The sequence below is a fragment of the Pinus tabuliformis genome, chromosome 4_2, assembly GCF_031772625.1.
Source record: "Pinus tabuliformis cultivar Carrire ecotype Pingquan chromosome 4_2, CPIR1, whole genome shotgun sequence".
Classification (NCBI taxonomy): domain Eukaryota; kingdom Viridiplantae; phylum Streptophyta; class Pinopsida; order Pinales; family Pinaceae; genus Pinus; species Pinus tabuliformis.
This window is the reverse complement of record NC_142304.1, coordinates 755,643,240-755,648,027: the sequence shown is the minus strand read 5'-3', so window position 1 is coordinate 755,648,027 and position 4,788 is coordinate 755,643,240.

The window sequence follows — 4,788 nt, the reverse complement described above, 5'->3', positions numbered from 1 at the left end:
CCTTATATTTACGAACATTAAAAAAATGGGTTATATTTAGGTGAAACCTATGGGAAAAATACTATGGGACAAATACCATGGACTATATTGTTATTAATACCATGCAAAAAAACATTATTATTAATACAAATAAAAATGGCACATTGTATTGACCCATGGTATTCACCAAAATGGCACATGGTATTGACCCAGGGTATTCACCTGGAATGCAACCTATTTAAATGGGGGAATTAAACCAACATAGATCCATCTTTACTCTGGATCTACTAACCCCCGAGAGGTAGCAAATATCGTGATATGCAAACTAGCATAGAGTGAAAAATATTTGATCCCTCTCGGGGCTTGGTTAAAATAAAAAATAAAATAAAAATCAACTATTAATTTTTTTAATTTTTATAAATTACTAATAGTAATTTTTAAGCTCCAGGTTTATGATAACCCATGGTATTGACCCATGGTAGTACCATGGTATTCATGTGAGCATAGACTATTTAAAGGGGAAATTCTATCATCTTAGATCCATCTTAATTCTGGGACTACCAAGTGTTCAGAGGGATAAATAGATTTCATCCCCCTAAGAGTGGTAAATGTGGAGTTAAGATGGATATAGGTTGGTTTTTATGATAATGAAGATATTAAATAGACTTTAAAGGAATTATATTGTAAAAACATCTTAAGGTGAATGGTTAAAGCATAGACATTGGACAAGTATATTTGTATACTTCTGTTTTAAACTGAAACAAATCCAGGGTTAAAAGGAATGGATTGATTGCACTAGTCATCCTTGTAAACAGATTGTAATTTGGGTAATTTTTCTAACTGCAAATAGGAACATACTTGTGTATTGGCAGGGTGGTTACGAGGTCCCTAGAAGTGATGAATTTGAATTTTTCTTGGTTTTATATATAGTATTAGGTTTTTTCTCATGCTTTCTGTGAATGACATGGGTGAATTTTATCCTACACCCACTAGGTTATCGATATGTAATTTCGGTAATTTTGATTTCAAAAGATATTTTAAAGAAATGCAATGATTTCATTTGTATATTCAATAAACACAAGATTTTATAATTGAGTAAAATATTTGCCATGCCTGGTGAGAGATTTGCCAAATATATATATATATATATATATCTATATATATATATATATATATATATATATACATATTATATTATTGATAAAATCGTCTTCTATTTTTCCTATATACCATGGAGATTCGCCCATTTATTATATATATAAATTTTGGGGGGGTTCTTAAAATTTTCCCTGGAAAGGAGCACCATTGATCTAGGCGGGATCCCCAAACCGATAAATGAGTTAGGACAACCGTGCTCAGGCCACGTACCGAATGGAGCAGATAAGTCAATAAAAAAAACTACAAAAGTATTATAAACCACGTGATGGCAGCAGGGTAACAAATACAGGTAAGCGGATGGGTGTCGCATGGACCTCCAGGTGATAAATAAAACCGTAGCATTAAAAACGACTATCAATACACTGATGTGTTCCTTGGAATTACAACTGCGTAATATCACAAGTGGTGAAGAGGTTATGTTTGTGGTAAAAAAATAATTAATGGAGACGTTACAATTGGTATCAGAGCCCAGTTACAGAACTAAGGCCTCTGGGAATTGAACATTAAAATTGAAAATTAAAACTGGAATTGACAGTGACATTGGAATTAAAATAGAGATTTAGAATTGAAAGTTGAAACAGAAAGTAGCATATACCATTATTTGTCCCTATTTGAGCAGGTTAAAGAGAAGAAATAGTAAAGTGTTGATTTTTTTTTTCCATGTTAAGCCGGAAGGCTGACAGTATGAGAAGAGGGGACAGTGCATCACGCAGATATGCGACGGGTCAGGGACCTGCACCTGGCCCTGAGGGTAATCAAGAAGCCCACAATACAAACCAGGCTATTTTGGAGACGGTGCAGGAACTGAAAAATGAAATGGCCCGGTTATGTGAAGATAATGCACGATTGACAATGGAACAAGAAATAATTCTAAAAAGCTTATCTGACAGACAGAACCAGCCGCTAGCTAATCCCAGTGCGGAACAATAGAGAATGTCGGAGGAACAGGACCATCGTACGGAACCTGAAGGATCGGAAGAAAGGGAGGAATGGTCAGATAATGCATTTGAACAGTAGACCTCAAAAAGGAAACAAATAGAGTTGCAAGGGGAATTACGGAAGATTAAACCGCCACACTTTGACGGAGAACAGGAGGAAGCAACTGAAGCATGGTTGATAAATATGAACAAATACTTCTAGCGGTATGAATACGATCATAACCTGAAGGCATGATTGGCCATCTTTCAATTACAGGGAAAAGCGACCCTGTGGTGGGAAGAAGTCAAGATCGTAAAGGGAGTAAGCGAACAGACCATAACTTGGGAGAAATTTCAAAGGTACTTCAAAGAGAGATACCTAACCGAATGTTTCTAAGATGAAAAGGCAAGGGAATTCCATGATTTGCGGTTGGGGCAGCAAACCATGGACGAATTTATCACCCATTTCACTTCCTTGCTTGGTTATGTGCCTTATATTAGGGAAGAAAAAGCTAAGGTGCAAAGATTTGCTAGTAGTTTACCCCTGTATATGCGAGAATGCATTGAGTTTGACAATCCAAAAACCATGGACGAAGTTATTCGTAAAGCCAGGATTTGTTACCAGCAGAGTAAACAGAAAGGAGAAGTTTCAGGCAAAAGATGGAATGAGAAAAGAGGTAATAAGTCAGCTGGAAACAGTAAAGGAAATCACAGTGGTGGAAGCAAGGGTATCGGCAAGGGGCAGAACAACAGAACTATGCAAAAAAACTCATACAAATCCAAGCCAACCAGTGAGTCCAGAGTCAGCGAACGGCCTGCAAGACCCCCAATACAGTGTTGGGGTTGTGGAGGGCCTCACTACGTCAAAAATTGTCCGAAGCGAAAGGGAACTGAGTAGTTATCCCAAATCCATGAAGCATCGACAGTTGGCGATGTAGGACATAGCATACCAAGGATAAATGTAGCCCTGGACGATCGTCAGGCAGAGTACCAGCCGACCATGGTGGAAATTGAAGGTAAAATTTCCGACCTTACTGTCGCTGTTTTAATTGACCCTGGAGCCACATTAAGTTATATTAGTCCAAAGATAGTAGAACATTGTAAACTGCAAACTGTTAAATTCAAGAACCCGTGGTTAGTACAGCTGGCTACAGGGGCCAAGAGGCGAGTGTTGGAAAAAGTCAATAGCTGCCCTTTAACAATAGCAGGTCAGCCAGTAATGGCTGATTTAAATGTGCTTCCCCTTGGTTCATATGATGTTCTGATCGGTATGGACTGGTTGGAAAAGCACTGGTCATTAGTTGACTGCAAAACGAAGATTATTTATTATTGGGATGAACATGGAGCTAGGAAAGAGATGCAAGGAATCAAGCGGCCAGTGCAGGTTTGGCCAATAACTGCATCTGAGTTAGCAAAATGCATTAGGAAGGGGTGTCAGATTTACGCCATTCAAGTGGGTTATCCTGACTCAAAAGATAAAACAGCCACGTTGGATAATATCCCTGTAATACAAGATTTTGCGGATGTGTTTCCAGAAGAGATTCCCAGACTGCCGCCTAAAAGGGATATAGATTTTACCATCGAATTAATACCGGGGGTAGCACTGCTATCTCGAGCACCCTATAGGATGAGTGTACTTGAGTTAACAGAGTTAAAAATGTAGCTACAGGAGCTATTAGACAAAAACTATATTCGCCCCAGTGTGTCTCTGTGGGGAGCTCTAGTGTTATTCGTCAAGAAAAAGGACGGGACCCTCCGCATGTGTATATATTACCAACAGCTGAATAAACTGACGGTAAAAAACAAGTGTCCTTTACCTCAGATCGATGAACTTTTCGATCAAGTAAAGGGTGCAACAATATTCTCCAAGATCGATTTGTGATCAGCTTACCACCAGATCAGAATTAAGGAGGAAGACATAGCTAAAACAACCTTTAGAACAAGGTATGGGCATTACGAGTTTGTGGTTCTACCCTTTGGGTTAACCAACACCCCTGCAACTTTCATGTGCTTAATGAACAACGTATTTCATCGATATTTGGACAGATTTGTGCTGATATTTATCGATGATATACTGATATACTCCCGTACCATGGAAGAACACAAGGAGCACCTTAGGTTGGTGCTACAAACCCTCCGAGAACACCAGTTATATGCTAAGATCAGCAAGTGCAATTTCTTCAAGGAAGAAATACAGTATTTAGGCCATATAATCACAAAGGAAGGGATCGCAGTGGACCCTGAAAAGATAAGGACCATAATGGAATGGTCCGTACCGAAAGATGTAGCAGACATCAGGTCCTTTATGGAGTTAGCCGGATATTACAGATGCTTTGTAGAATGCTTCTCAAGAGTTCCCTTCAGAAAAAGGGAAGAGCATTCAAATGGACCCCGAAATGTCAAAGAAGTTTTGAGCAGCCTAAACATATGCTCACCATCGCACCCATTTTGAGCATAGCCGATCCTAATAAGGATTATGTGGTGTGCACTGACGCAAGTAAGGAGGGCGTGGGAGGTGTGTTGATGCAAGAAGGGAAAGTAATAGCTTATGAGTCAAGGAAATTAAAAGAGCATGAGCAGAAATATTCTGCCTATGACCTAGAGCTAGCAGCTGTCATACACGCCTTGAAGATGTGGCGACACTATCTCATGGGGAGGAAATTTTTATTACTGACAGACCACCACAGTCTGACCAATTACTTTAGCCAACCCACTTTAAACGCGAGACAAGCAT